This window comes from Aquarana catesbeiana, unplaced genomic scaffold (assembly GCF_042186555.1).
Source record: "Aquarana catesbeiana isolate 2022-GZ unplaced genomic scaffold, ASM4218655v1 unanchor232, whole genome shotgun sequence".
Classification (NCBI taxonomy): domain Eukaryota; kingdom Metazoa; phylum Chordata; class Amphibia; order Anura; family Ranidae; genus Aquarana; species Aquarana catesbeiana.
The window spans coordinates 507,166-523,753 of NW_027362660.1; the positions used below are offsets into that span (position 1 = coordinate 507,166).

The following is a 16,588-nucleotide window of genomic DNA, read 5'->3' on the forward strand; positions in this document are numbered from 1 at the left end:
GTCCTGTCTTCATGTACATCATGGATCCCACACAATCCTCGAGGTGTATTAGTGTCTTGAGTGTGGGAAATGTCTTCTATATGAATGTTGCTGGACATCACAGCTCTCATGTGGGGAAGAAGCAAGCCCTGATATACTCCTCAGATATACTCCATGGCTGATCTTCATCATGTAAGAAACAGTTCCAGGGGTGTGGAAATTTTTAAAGGGAGTGGGAGTTCATTGAAAACTACAAGCCGACATCGGTAAAGGACAGAACCCTGTGAATGAATGGCACGGCCGCGCTCTTTTCATAAAGTGACAGCCGGTACGGGGAACTTCTCCCCGCACTGCTGTCACACAGAGGACTCGGATCGCTGAGCCACTGCAGGAACAGGAACATGTAACATCTTCCCGAAGGGGTATGTTTCCTTTGACCCTTTCACTGCCAGAGACATTTTTCTTGGGGGTTTTTTGCCCACATGTTTAACCACTTCAATATCGGGCACCCCCTTCCTGCCCAGGCCAACTTTCATCCTTCAGCGCTCTCACACTTTGAATAACAATTTCAACACTGTACTCATATGTCATTTTTAGCTTTCTTTTGGTGGTATTTGATCACCACTGGTGGCTTTTTTTTTTTGTGCTACAAATAAAGACAGAAAATTACGAAAAGAAAAAGTTTTTCTTTGTTTCTGTTATAAAATGTTAAATAAGTATGTTTTCTGCTTCACTGATGGGCACTGATGAGGTGGCACTAATATACAGCACTGATGTGTGGCACTGATGAGGAGGTACTGACAAGCATACCTGGTGGGCACTGGTTACATAGTTAGGTTGAAAAAAGACACAAGTCTATCTAGTCCAACCAAAAAAAAAAAATAATAATAATGCAATCCCATATACACAATCCTTCACCCACAGGTGATCCAGAGGAAGGCAAAAAACCCCATTCTCCAATTTGCTACAGTAAAGGAAAAAAAATTCCTTACTGATCCCCCGAGGATCAGCTTTCAGCTTAAAATGTTAGTACCCAGTTATATTATGTACATTTAGAAAATAATCCAGGTCTTTTTTAAAGCAATCTACTGAGCTGGCCCGAACCACCTCTGGAGGTAGTCTATTCCACATTTTCACAGCTCTTACTATAAAGAAACCTTTCCGTATTTGGAGATGAAATCTTTTTTCCTCTAGGCGTATTGAGTGCCCCCTTATCCTCTGTGATGACCTTAAAGTGAATAACTCAACACCAAGTTCACTATATGGACCCCTTATATATTTGTACATGTTGATCATATCCCCCCTTAATCTCTTATTCTCAAGAGAGAATAAATTCAGTTCATCTAATCTTTCCTCATAGCTGATCTCCTCCGTGCCTCTTATCAGTTTGGTTGCCCTTCTCTGCACTTTCTCCAGTTCCCCCATATCCTTTTTGAGAACCGGTGCCCAAAACTGAACTGCATATTCCAGATGAATATGAATCATCATTCACCCTTTGATGAAGTCACGTGTTTATTGACGCAGTGCGTCAGGGAGGAGCCAGGTGTCGTCACTTCCGGTTTTTACATCATTTCATTTAGTGATTTATATCACACATTAATGGAATCACTTAAATATACATTGTCGTTTTCAGAAATATTAGTAATGAAATACAATGATGGTGAAGAGCTAATGTATAATGATCCATACAGACACTATACAGGGGGTCCCCGGGTTACAAACAAGTTAGGGATTGTTGGTTTGTTCTTAAGTTGAATTTGTTTGTAAGTCGGAACAGGTACATTTTTTAAGTGTAGCTCCAGCCAAAAAAACAATTTTTAAGCTTTTTGGATAGCATAGGTAAGGGTTAACACCCCTGTAACATTTGTTTTGCTGTGTGTGCCCCTGTTCAGAAGATTTCACCTCACTTTCTGTCCCAATGACAGTTAGATTTTGAAAATTTTGGGTTGTTGTGGAAACAAACCTTGGAGATAAAGCATCAGTGGAGGTACCTTTTCCCCATAATAGCTCTTAGAGGAGTGAATTTCCCTTCCTAGGGGTAGATTTCCTCTCACTTCCTGTTGTCTCCCTCCGTTTGTAAGTAAGAGTCATTTGTAAGTCGGATGTTTGTAACTAGGGGACCCCCTGTAGTAGTAATGACGGTGATCAGCGACCTATAGAGTTAGTGTGATAATGTGCGGGCAATCTAACACTAGCTGACCCTGGATGGGAAGGGCACTAACTGACCTTGATGCTGCTATTGGCAGTAAAACAGTGAACTGCTCCTGGAAGGAATGGCAGCGGGGGTCAGCGAGGGGGCACACACACGTGTGCACTCGGAGGTATCAAGCGATGTACAGGTACACCGCTTTGCATGCAGTACATTGCAGGCAGATGGCAACTAGTTAAATAAACGTCTTCTGACATTTAGACGCCTAGTCATGAAAATTTTGCACTGAAATTCATCCAAATGGAAGTTCATGCACATTCCATCTGTGTTAATTCGGGTTAAAAAATAATGTTATTAGACTATTTGATGCGCTGATTGACTTATTTTCATTAATTTAAAATGGAAAATACCAATTTAAAGTGATTGGAGCTTCTATACAGTCGCAAATCCCTTCTACAGCACATGGAAGGTCCCCCATCCAACAACCAGTCCTGGGTTTTTCAGTTCCCCCGGGGGAGCCTGGGACCACTGGAAGCAGTCGAGTCAGCTGCACACAAAAGAGAAAGAAGAACATCCATTCCTCCATCTCCTCTATGTTAAATGAAGCCAGTAATGACAAGGATTTCCTCTCTTCTGTTGTTGGTTGGGTGTTTACCTGGCCTATACTCCAGGGATGCTGCAGATTTCTGTTTGATCGGATTCTTGGAGGGCAGAGGAGGGATCAGGGGTCTGATCTCTCAGTAAAGAGGACCTGTCACTGTCCAAGCTATCACAAGGGATGTTGTTAAACACCTTGTGATAGTAATAAAGTTGAATGAAAAAAAACTAAAAAAAGATTTAAATGAAATAAATTTTAAAAACTTAAGGCAGCCCATCTATCCATGCTCCTGCACAAATGCACATGTAGGTCCAGCACACGTATGTAAACAGTGATTACACCAAACATGGAAGGTATCACAGCGAACGTCAGAGTGAGAGCAATCATTCTAGTGCCAGAGCTCACATTTAACTCTAAACTGATCACCTATAAATGCTTTTACAGTGTCATCTATGGATGATTTTAGGTACCGTCGTTTGTCACTATTTCACTGGAGTGCGCAATTTTAAATCTGATCATGTCTGGAGTCTATTTATTCGACAAAATATCCTCTTTTATATTTTACCAACACATTGTTATTGTGTTTGCTTTAAAATTTATTTAAGTGTGTTTTTTTTTTCCTGAAAATTTGCATTTGATAAATGTGCATATATTGTGCTACATAAACAATTGCAACAACCAAAATTTTATTCTCCGGGGTCTCTGCATTCAGAAAATGTATAATGTCTGGGAGTTCTAAGACATTGCAGCGAGCAGTAAGTGGTTATCACTTTTGATGTTAAATCAATGGTTAGATTAATACTGTTGGCTTAATGAACTCATGTTCTTCGATGCCTACTGTACTCATAACTGTACGAGTATGATCCCCGGTATTAGTATGAAATCATGTCTGATGAAGGAAATGAAGGGATCTACTAAATAAAAGGGAAAATTGTATCAAATACTTACCATAATTTTCCTTTCCTGATGCCAAACCATCATGGCAGCATACTAGTGATAGAGCTCCACCTTTGACTGCTCCCTCAAGACCAGTGATTAGCATAAATGAAAGGCCTAGTTAGGCCCCAGCCCATTCTCTGTAATTATCTACATACCGAAACGTACAAGGGTGGGACCGTATGCTGCCATGGTTTGGCGTCAGGAAAGGAAAATTACAGTAAGTATTTGATACAATTTTCCTTTTTCCTGACGCCAACATGGCAGCATACTAGTGATAAATAACTAGCTGACAGGGTGGGATCTACTTGTCAAACCAATCTTCTAATTAGGATGAGACAGAGGACTGAATAGTCCTTCCTACAAAGTCCCCTGATGACAAGGCCCCCGGGTCTATTCCGTCAAGTTTGAGTAGGAATGTTGGAACGACCACGATGCCCCTCTACAGATGGGTAACATAGATTCTCTTGAATGTGTTGCCTATGAGGCAGCAACCGCTCTGGTAGAGTGCTCCGCCGCCACTGACGGAGGCTCCCGACCCCTATTCCTATATGCACAGCCAAGCCTGCTAGGATCCAGGCAGTAACCTTTTTCCCTTAATGATTCCCAGTTGAAATGAAATATATGTATATGAAATGAAATATATATATATATATATATATATATATATATATATATATACAGGGCTTTTTTTCTCAGACAATAGGTGCAGGAATTCCTCCTTTCCGAGTCACCCCTTTTCTCTGTCCCTACCCACCTCCGAGCACCATCCCTTCTTTCCATGCCCTACCCACCTCCCAGTACCTCCCCTTTTAGACAACACAGAACAAAGTATCATTTTGTGTTGCTAAGTAATTTGTATGGAATTTGGTAATGATATCAAGAAAAGCAATTAAAAAGATCCCCTGCAGCCAGCAACAATAGACCCCCCTAAAAACAATGGAGCAACCCACAACAAAATTCCCCCCCCCCAGCAACAATAGACTCCCAGCAGGATCAACAGATCTCTGCACAGCCAGCATCAATAGACTCTCTGGCAGCCATCAACAATAGACCCCTCCCCCCAACAGTAGGTCTCTTTCAGCAACAACTGACCCCCCAGCAACATAAGACCCACCCCCAGCAACAATAGACCTCCTTAGCAACAATATATCCCCTCCAGCTAGAATTTACCCCACAGCAGTGTGCATCAATACCCTGCAGCACACCCCAGCACACTGTACCATTACATACAGTCAGTCCAGGAGGTGCCGGAACTGCATTCCCCCACGTTCCCGCTGAAAAAAAGCCCTGTATATATATATTTTTTTTACTTTGAAGCTCCAAGAGCATGAATCTCTGGTAACCCTCACTGCCTTGTAAGTGATGGCCTGAACACTGCTCTGTTGGAACAAATGGTTAAACTGATATGAGATCCAGCAACTCCAATAGATCTTTCTTCCTTGGTGACCGACTCCTCATGACTGCCCTCAAAAGTTGTGCAAACTGAAGGATTCTTGGCCCATTTAAATGTGTTATTGCCGATATAGCCCACACTAGTGAGCTATGTGAGGATAGGCTAAGGCCTGGAGGAAGTATAGAACAGCTGACACTGGAAGGGCAGTAGGATCAATGTCTCACCCTACCAAGAAGAAGCAAACTTTTTTCCAGAATTAGGCCTAGATGTTGTAAGTAGAATGTCTTCTCGCACACAACAAAGTAGAGATCACTCTGGAGTGAAACTGGAGCAACCAGAATTGCCCATCCTCCCCCTTTAGTGCCCCTGCTTGCAGCCCCAGTCTGCATATGTTATGGAGGGGAAATGTCTTCTGTATCCTGAAATGAATGGCCAGGGAAAACTGAGGGCCTCCTGGTCAATATGGAGGACTAGCTATGACAACTATGTTTTCCCTTGACAGCTTCAAGAGGAATCTCATTTACTGGAAATGTTGGGGAAAAATGTATAGGTTACATTGCAGTCCCAGGGAGAGACCTGAGCATCTGCCCCCTGCGCCTTGGGGTACGGAAACAAAGTCAGACCAAAGTTTTTGATTACTGTGGGAAACGAGGAGGTCTGTCTGTGGTAGGCCCCACCTGTGGACCAGCTCAGAGAAGACCTGGGACGTAGACCCACTTGTTGTGCTCTGGGAAGCTTGTATTTGTTCAAAAAAAATCCGCTGGGAATTTTGCTGGTGATCTTCCACCCCAGGTGTTATGGGTTTCACCTCTCTCAATAGAATATTGCTGCGAGTTTCACCCTGGAGCTGAATATAGGCAACTGCTGCCCTGTTGCTGAACTGCAAGGAGATTGGTCCTCCTTGACTCTGTGTAGTAAGGCCAAAGTGCTAAAAGGACTGTTTGAACCCCCAGCATGTTCAAGATTACCCTCCTTGGCTGAGAATCTCTTGCCTTGACCAAAAGTCCCTCGCAGTGCATCTCCCCGGCTGTCTTGCAGACATGATTCGTAGCAATTCTCCAGTCTAAGGTTCCTAACGGACCGAGACCTCCTCAAGGACTTTCCATCACCATGGATCGCTACTCATACTGAGTAACACTGTTATTAACTGTGTTCGATCCCGTTTCCTCCCTTGCACAAAGAATTCTAGTTGAAATTTGCAAAGGTGCCCATGCACCCCAGGAATCATCTGTATGCATGATGACGTTGTGCCCAGATGACTGAGGCACTGAGAAGCCATCAAACAAGTGGAAGTGTCCGTCCTCATAATTCTGTTCCTGACTGTCACCACTTCCTCTGATGGAAGTAAACCAGAGGAACTAGCAGAGCACCCCCAGGTACACTAACCGTTGGGATGGAGAAAGTTGGTTTTGCTTTCCCTCTAAGGTTTGAGGATAGGATAGACATCCTGACGATCCAGCAACAGCATCCAACCATGGGGTTGTACTGTTTAATGGACTCCTTCTTAAAGATCTCAAAGAGGGCCCAAAGGGTTCAACCTCTTCCGATTTGCAACTGGACACTAGCCAACATCTGCGAACTCCATACAGGATTGGGTAGAAAACCTACAATCCCTCTTGAGTCTGAAGCGTCTGTAAGCATTGTAGCAGCCCACCTACTGTTGTGGTGGACTTGGCAGCTTCGTGGGAGAGAAATGGTCTGGAGGAGGAGCAGTGAGGAATCTCCCCCGAAGTGACCATGAGTGCCTGATACCTTCATCCAAGGCTCTGTACAACATGCCGTCCAAAAAACCTATGAAGCGTGCCTTCTAGGTCTTGCCTTGCACTTGTCTGGGCATGCATTTGTGTGACTGGATTTCCCAGAAGTCTGCACTAAGATACAAAGCAGATTTTTGGCATACTGTCACGTACCTGATGGCGGAGCCCAGAGTGCAGGGAGTGGCCTCTCGTGTGCCTCTGACTCAAGAACCCCTGATAGAGGAAACAGGGACTCGAGAGCGCAGGAGGCCACAAGTGCCTGGCAGGTGGCAGGTGTCTCTGTAGTTCAACTGGAGCACTGGAACAGCAGACTGTAAGAAGATGCACCAGATCACTGGCAGGAACACTGGAACCACTGGCCGTGGGGAAAAGCACGGTAGCAGGCAGGAACTCCGGAACAGCAGGTAGCAGGGAGGTGTTCTGTAGTTCAGCTGGAGCACTGGAACAGCAGGCTGTAAGAAGATGCACTGGAACTCTGGCAGGAACACTGGAACCACTAGCTGTGAGGTGAAGCACTGTAGCAGGCAGGAACCCAGGAACAGCGGACAGCAGGGAGGTGCTCTGTAGTTCAGCTGGAGCACAAGCAGAATCAGACAGGCCGGGTCAACACTGGCGGGCAAGCAGGTACCAAACGGAGGCAGAAGAGTAGTGAGGATACAGTCCGGGTTGGCAACAGGCAGGTAGCGGATATCTGTAGGAAGAGGCAGGAGAATAGACAAACAAGCCGGGGTCAGGGACTAGCAGCAAACAGGAGTAGTCAGGAGCAGGCCGGGTAACAGGAAGCAGGGAGGCAGGTATTCAGGTAGCTTAGGGTCACAGGGAAAGCTGTAGACCGGACAGCAAGGAGGCATGCTGACAGGCTCCTTTAAATAGGCCTAATGGGCGCCAAACGCTGTCACACTGCACGACTGCACGCATCCGTGCGCACTCATGCACGCCCGTGTACCGATCGTACGTGCCCGTTCATACCATCGTGCACCCGCGTACACTTGTTCGTACTAGCGCGCACCCGCATGCGTCCGTTCACGCCAACGCGCCTCCGCACACGTCCTCTGGCTCTATCAACAGTGGTTCTGTTAACCGATCTTCCGCCAACGGCTGTGCTAACAGGACGCCTTTCATGACACATCCACTGCTACAAAAATGTAATTTTTTGACAAGATGCTCCCAATAGGAAATCATGTCTAAAGGAATGCAGACCCTGCCACTCTCCTCAGAGTCCAGCTGGTTGATAGTTATTAAGCCATTCCCATTAGACTCACCCAGTACATGGGCTGATTATTGCTGGCCTGCAGATGCTACAGTATGTAGGAGCAGGTTGACCTTTAGCTTGTTCAGGGTATACAGGTTCGACATCCTGTTTATATGGGCTTTTTTCTCAAACCCCCTCCATTCTTCCCCACTTTTGTTTCTAGGAAGCAATACGCAGCCCAGGGTCTCAACCATATGGCCTCCCTAGCCGCCAAAGTACCAGGGTGCTCTTCCAGTGGTTAGACAAGCAACTAGGGGGACTTCCTGGTCAGCCTCTATATTTTGAGTAGCAGACTGCTGCATCTGTAATATATGTAGCAAGGATCCAGGCCTCCTTCAGTCCAATGAGAACCTCCAGAGCCATGAGTTGTCGACATCCCTCCGCATAGAGCAGGTCGCAAGGCATAGTAGGTGCAGTGCAAAGTAGATTCATGGGCGCCAGACACCGAGGATGTGCCACCTGTCCAGGATTCACCCAAACAGTTTGGGTTTTGAAGCATGTGTCAGGGTTTCAGCCCACCTGAACCCCGAACACATTACCCAGACCAGGCTGTGGTTCCCCAAGTAACTGAGATAGTCATACACAAATCTGTTGCCGCTGTAGGTGGCTGTTTGGCATCACTGAAGGGTAATGATATCAGCAAGGGCAATTTGGCCACACCCACTGGCGCGCTCTGTGCACTATATTACTACTCTCCTTGGGGCACCCAAATGTGTCTGTGCAACGCCAACCCGGCAGACTCCCAGACTTCTATAGGACAGCCACGCAGTGAAAGTCATCCAGCAAGATGCCACATCTGCACGGAAAAGGAACGCTGTCTCCTATGGCAACAGTCTCCAACAGTTTCCAATACAAGTGTAACAGTTGCTTCAGGTAATTAAGGCGAGTTCAAGACAGAATCTTGTGCCACACTTATCAATAATAAAGACATTTGGCATTACCTGTTAGCTGCATACTCCTCCAGGTACTGTCTACTCACCAGCCTCCTGGGCATAGATACTGCGCCACAGGCCCTGCAGGACTCTTGCTGGTGCGCTGGCTCTGGAGAAGAGGAGCAAAGACATCTTCCTTGGAACTTTTCTCCGACATATGTTCACACACATATATCTACATATATACACACATACCCATATATATATATATATATATATATATATATATACACACACACATATATGCCGAAGATGTCAGAGAGGAGTTGTGTGTTTAGAGAGAGAGACACAGCAGCATGCTGTGTGAGAGGATCTATTGCTGGATTGTGTACCTGCTGGGGTGAGCAAAACCATGCCAGAGACTGTAGCTCTGGCGAGAGCCGTGTACTTTGTCCATATATCAGCCTGTTGGCTAAAGAGACTGAACTTTTCCTATCTCTGCACCTGTGTGACAAGACAAGCCTGTCATTTCTTCTGTTTGTTTTGCTGAATAAAGCCATTTTTATTTTACTGAACTGTCTGAACCGGCCTTTTACCCCTCTGATCCCCTACAATACATACATGTATTTACATACACCCACACACACATACATACACATATGTATAACCACACATTAACATACATTTATTTATATTTTTTAACGTGTATATACGTATACACACATAGGTGAGACATAGGTAAAAAGGACAGACAACCCTGTATGGCACAAGGAGCCAAGAGAGAGATAAAGCATAGCTGCCCCCCTATATTCCACAAGCGCTGCAGTTACCAATTTTAAAAGCAGATTTTGTTCCTAAAGTGGAAACACTTCAGTGGCCCCAATAAGACCCACAGAAGGGGCTCCCAGACTATAGCGCATTTTAGCAGCCTGAGTGCTGGGACTTCGCACTGGGAAAGGCTTAACCCAGCCGGATGCTGCACGGAGGCAGAGGGGGGGACATAGTACTGCTTACGCTTTACTGGTGCGTTGGGGTATGAGGAAAAAAAGAAGAATGGAGTCGGGCCTAACTAGGCCTTTCATTTATGCTATTCACTGGTCCTGAGGGAGTGGTCAAGAGGCGGAGCTCTATCACTACTATGCTGCCATGTTTGCGTCAGGAAAAAAGAGTTTTCTGGATGGGGGTGACAAGTATTTGTCGAGCTGTGACAAATTTTTGCCATCATTTAAATAATTTCCTTGATCATCAGCAACATCAAGTGGACATAAAAAGGTATTCTTCCTAAGCCACGGAGAAGCCCCAGTGGCACCAGAGGGGGGCGGGGTCACCCGTTTACGTCACCTGGTAGCACCCGCCCTCAGCGATATAAGAACTGTTACCCAGAAGAAGCGTCACTCGGCGGGAGCCTCCTATGGAGGCGGAACGGTTGCAGCTTCTTTTTTCTTTTTCGGTCCATCGTGAATTTACATCGCTGGACATTTTTATTTTTTTATCATTTAATAAAGGACTTGTCCCAAGCTGTCTTGTCTTTTTTTACCATTTTTGACACTTTTTTTGTGAAATAGTAGGGGTATATTCCATTACCAATTCACATGGGGGGGCCGGGATCTGGGGGTCCCCTTGTTAAAGGGGGCTTCCAGATTCCGATAAGCCCCCCGCCCGCATACCCCCACAACCACCGTCAAGGGTTGTGGGGATGAGGCCCTCGTCCCCATCAACATGGGGACAAGGTGCTTTGGGGGGCTACTCCAAAACACCCTCCCCATGTTGAGGGCATGTGGCCTGGTATGGTTCAGGAGGGAGGGGTTCTCTCGTCCCCCCCTCTTTTTCTGCAGCCTGCCAGTTTGCATACTTGAATAAGGGTCTGGTATGGATTTTGGGGGGACCCCTACACCATTTTTTTTAAATTTTGGCGCAGAGTTCCCCTTAAAATCCATACCAGACACTTCGGTCTGGTATGGATTTTGGGGGACCCCTATGCCATTTTTTTTTCATTTGGTGCAGGGTTCCCCTAAATTTCCATATCAGACCTGAAGGGTTTGGTATGGAGTTTGGGGGGACCCCCACGCAATTTTTTTTAAATTTTGGTTTGGGGTTCCCCTTAATATTCATACCAGACCCAAAGGGCCTGGTAATGGACTGGGGGGGAACCCATGCCCTTGTGGGGATGAGGCCCTTGTCCCCATCAACATGGGAACAAGGTGCTTTGGGGGGCTACTCCAAAGCACCCTCCCCATGTTGAGGGTATGTTGCCTGGTATGGTTCAGGAGGGGTGGAGCTCTCTCGTCCCCCCCTCTTTTCCTGCAGCCTGCCATTTTGCGTGCTCGGATAAGGGTCTGGTATGGATTTTGGGGGGACCCCTATGCTATTTTTTAAAATTTTGGCGCAGGGTTCCCCTTAAAATGCATACCAGACCTGAAGTGTCTGGTATGGATTTTGGGGAGAACCCTATGCCATTTTTTTTTAATTTGGTGCAGGGTTCCCCTTAATTTCCATATCAGACCTGAAGGGCCTGGTATGGATTTTAGGGAGACCCCATAGAATTTTTTTTTTCATTTTGGTTTGGGGTTCCCCTTAATATTCATACCAGACCCAAAGGGCCTGGTAATGGACTGGGGGGGACCCATGCCCTTTTTGTTCAATGATTTTTATCTATATTGCCAGAATCCGACAATACATTACAGCAGCGAGGCGTTTTAAATGAGATTTATTCCTTTAGAAATGTCATTTTGCTGTGGTATTGTTCTAAACATGGGAAAGATGCGCTACTTTACAGGCATACTATAGACACCCCCTGGCACAATATTTAACCACTTGAGGTCCGGGCCATAGCCGAATGACAGCTACAGCGCAGACCTCAATTTCCGGAAGGCCTTCATGGAACGTCCTCCCCTGTGCACACGCACCGCGCGCACCCTGCAGGGCGTGCGGTGCGCACGCTGTGATCACCGAGTCACGGAGACTCGGATGATCACAGATCCAAGTAAGGGGCGGATCCTGGCCCCTTACCATGTGATCAGCTGTCAGCCAAGTACAGCTGATCACATTATGTAAACAAAAGCTCAGTAATCGTTTTTTTTCTCCTCACACTAACAGCATGAGGAAAAAAAAAAAGCCGATCACTGGCTTATGTTAAAGGGACATCGGTCCCGAAGAGGAAGGAGGCACATATGCCTCATCTGTGCCTGCCAGTGCCACCTGCCATTGCCACCTGCCAGTGCCCAGCAGTGCCACCTATCAATGCCCACAAGTGCCACCTATCAATGCCCACAAGTGCCACCTATCAATGCCCACCAGTGGTGCCAATCAGTGCCAACTAGCAGTGCTGCCTATCAGTGTAAGCAATCAGTGCCCATTATTGCCACCCATCAGTGCCCATCACTGTCACCCATCAGTGCCCATCACTGCCGCCTCATCAGCGTACATCAATGAAGGAGAAAAATTACCTGTTTGGAAAATTTTATAACAAAATATTAAAAAAAATAAGTTTTTTTTTTTAATTCGTTTTTTTTCCATTTTTTTAACAAAAACTAAAAACCGCAGAGGTGATCAAATACCACCAAAAGAAACCTCTATTTGTGGGAAAAAAATGATAAAAATTTCATTTGAGTACAGTGTTGTATGACCGCGCAATTTTCATTCAAAGTGCGACAAAGTGGTTAAAGGAATATTTCATTTTTATTGTTTCACTTTTAGCATTAAAAAATCGCTGCTCCCGAAAAAATGGTTGTTTACAAAAAAAAATGTTGCATTGATCCATGACCCCTGGGGCAGGACCCGGGTCCCCAAACACTTTTTTGACAATAACTTGCATATTAGCCTTTAAAATTAGCACTTTTGATTTTTCATGTTCGTGTCCCATAGACTTTAACTGTGTTCGCGTGTTCTTCCGAATTTTTTGCCTGTTCGGTATGTTCTGGTGCGAGCCGAACCGGGGGGTGTTCGGCTCATCCCTATTGGTGGCATAATTGCCCAAATCTGGGGATCAGGAGCCATTTCCACCCTTTACTCTCAGCTGGGGTTCTTTGTATCCATATAACAGATGTTCTACATGACTAAATCTGCAATCAATTTTACTGCAAAATCAAAGGGGCCAAAATGTCTCCCCCCGAGCAGTAATATATTTCTATCCCCCTTGGTGGGAGTGGAGATGACCCATCTATAAGGATATACAGTACATACACACACAGCACAAGGCCGTGTTCACACTACGAGATGTTTCTCATAGATGCAGTTCCTTCGAGCTCCACAAGATGGTGATCTCATTTTTAGACAGGAAGTCTCTATGTATACAGGAAGTGATGTCAGGTACAGACAGGAAGTTCCGTTTGAGAGGTGAGTAGGGAGGAAGTAGCAGTAGAGGAGGTAATAAGATCTTATTTTCTATTTACACCCAGTAACCCCCCCGTCATGTCCGTCCTCTTCCTCCATAGTCACTGTGATGTCTTTTATCTCCAGCAGATGATGATACACACATATATAGTGTGGAAATGTAGAATAAACCCTTCAGGGGGATCAGTTGATGATTATTATATTTTGCTATTTTACATGGTTCAGTTATTTCATTCAGCCAACGGGCTGCGCAAAAACAAACTGAACACATTGGAGGGGGATGGGGGAATCCTCCCCGCTGCACTATTGTATTCTGACAATGGGGGGCGCTCCTCCGCTCTCAGAATACACAGATCAGTGATGAAGCTATTGGCTGCAGCCGCTGATGGAGTGACTTTTATCCGGCAGTGACCACACATGGATGGAAATGTGACCGATCCCTGCTGAACCAGCTGAATTTCCATGTCTCTATGGTCAAATCCCAGGTCACCATGGTGACTAGAAATGACATCCTGGCCCCTGGGCTCTTGTCAGCCCATTCTCACTGTTGGTCTGAATAATGTTTCTGCCTGAAACCCGGACACATTATTCAGACAGGAATGTGGCTCGGAGCGGGGCCAGGTGGGAGGGTGAGGGGAGGAGGAGGAGGTGACACCCGACCTGTGAAGTCAGGGGAGGACAGCGGCATGAGAGGACTCATCTCACTGAGCTCCCGCTGCTGATATTTCTCCTCACTGTCTCTCCTTTTTTAGCTGACTCCTAGATTCAAAGCAAATTTGTCAAGCCCCGCCTTAAGTGACTTCCTCCCCTCCCCCTCATCTTCTTCATTATGTAAGTCATGCTGAGATCATCTCCCATTGGCTGAGCAATATTCTCATTTGTCTCTGAGCTCCTTCTTGCTATTCCTCGTCCTGCCTGTTGTTTCCTTGGATTGATTTTCTGTGTAGTGACCCCGGCTTCATCTCTTGGATGCGCTCGTCTGTTGCTTGTCCTGACCTTTATCCTGATTCCTGGATCTCCTCCTCATCTCTCCTCCATATCCTCTTACACAGCTTTTCTCCACACCTGCAGTGATCCTGGGGGGTGGAAACTTGGCACCAGAACTCAGCAAAATCCATCCCCACCATTAGGAGCTCTGGAGAAAATTGTCTGCTATTTACACTCCGTTCCTCCGCACGTCACCTGATCACATGAGAGCTTACTTTCACAGATTCCTGACAGATTTCTGTATGGTAAAGGTCAAAGTTCACTCTTCAGTTTAGGAGAAGTAGGACACACCCAGGAACAATGATTTGGTTTGCATGGGAGCCTCATACAGAGGACCTCTCAAATCTCCCTCTCTAAACGTCTCTCCATCCAGAGTCTATATGTCCTATGACATCACACTGACCTCACAGCTCCTCCTCCCAATGTTTCTCCATCTGGCTATTTTTTCTGATGCTCTTAGGATGTGGGCGGACCCTTGACATCCCCACTAGCAAAGTAGGACTGTTGGTCCTGTGTTGTATGTAATGACATCAGAATGCCTGCTACAAGCTTTTATCCTGCGTAGTGTGGTTGTCCTGTGGGGTAAATTATACATCAGTCTGAAGTGGGGCTTTAATAAAGCGGAAACCTGAATGGAGAGGTGAGGAGGATTCTGGGAATATCATTTAAATTTTACTATTTGTGTTCAGATCTAAAATTTTCCTCCTGTGAAGTCTGGAGATCATATGACCATCACATTGCCTCCACCTCCCTCCCTGATAGAATAGAGAAATACTGAAATAGAATTTAAATCTGTACTGAGTGATAAATAATAATCTCCTCCCGTGACAAATTAAATTGTGGCGCTAATCTCAACGCATCTAATTCACCCCCTACGGTGAAATATAACAAAATACTAAATCTAACCACCTATTTTATTGGTGTATATCTACATATGGTGCAATTCAACTTACACCCAAATGATATGTTATAGTGAGAATATATGCAAAAAATATATATATATATCTTAATGATATCCCCACCTCATATTCAACAAACGTATTAAATTATAAACACCATAATACATAACGTGACTCAGTGTAAATATTACTCAAAAGTTGCTATACATAATTCCCTTGTGGTAAAATGAAAATGAATATACAGTCCATAAATAAGAGTGCAACAAATAGTGTCCGTGATAGTGATCAAAAAACAGCATGTAATGTGCCACAGCAAGTCCTTCTGTTGTAGAAATGTGAGTTCTTTTATTGTACTCTTCCACCACACCTCTGTGTTCAGTGACCACTCTCCCTATGGACAGCCACTCACCAGCTCCTCATGCCTCCAGTATCGTATGAGGCTAAAAGGCATAGATGGCTATTGCAACTGGCAAGGATTACAGCCTGTAAATCCAGGAGACTCGTTCCATATAGAAATAGAAAAAAACTCCCAATAGTGTAATAACGTCAAACACTTTAATATATCACACTACAAAATACACTCCAACAGTTCCACTCACATTGTGTAAAAACATTTTAAGCACAGTAAACTCCACAGCAATCCGTCCAATGTAATATCACACAGCAGCTGAGGTCAACCTCCTAGGGGGTATGCGGTCACGGCGGACCCTCTAATACACAGCGTTCAAAGTGTCTCTCACCCTCTCACCGCTTGCTATATAGATGGGTAAAGCTGTCCCCCCTCTTGGTTAGCCGTGCAGCTCGCTTCTTCCTGTCACTAGTACGTGGTGTTATCTCTCTTACGGCCACGCCCCCAACATGTTTCGATACGCCTGTACCTTATTCATGGGATAGGCCGTCCTAGACATCCATCACTCCTTTTATACCCTCCTCTCTCCAATCAAACTGAAGACGTCTTAGTGCGCGTGCGCATCTCTCTCCAGGTTACCCGTCGAACAGAGACTCCTCAGTGCGCGTGCGCATATCTTTATTCAGCGTCTGCGCTCTACGAGTGTCCCCGTGAGCACAAACCCCCGCTGTTCTCCACAGCACACGCCTCAGTATAACTGCATTAGTTGGCACTGTGAGATCCCTACCATCCATCTCAGTTTGTACCTATACATCCCGGAATGGCAGGCTATCGGACAGCGCTATTCCCCCTGACATGTCAAAAAAACGTATACTGTGCGTTCCACATATTAAAGCGGTACACATATATATAACCATATATCAAACTTCACATCTCCATATATCATAATCCCATCTCTTAACATATATGAATTAAAAAACCCATGTTATGATGTAATAAGCATATTAAAATCAAAAATAAAAATGTTTGAAAACCGTTTACCCTGGCTATGGTGAGGAAATAGATAAATATCAAAATATCAA

General features: G+C 45.3%; 2 protein-coding genes across 2 annotated transcripts in view; one reads left to right on the forward strand and one right to left on the reverse strand.

Moving 5' to 3' along the window:
- Window positions 1-16,588, reverse strand: part of LOC141121795 (uncharacterized) — a 329,972-nt gene that overhangs the window by 230,585 nt on the left and 82,799 nt on the right. The window lies entirely within an intron of this gene.
- Window positions 1-16,588, forward strand: part of LOC141121788 (uncharacterized) — a 50,444-nt gene that overhangs the window by 6,493 nt on the left and 27,363 nt on the right. The gene's annotated exons all lie outside the window — the stretch shown is intronic.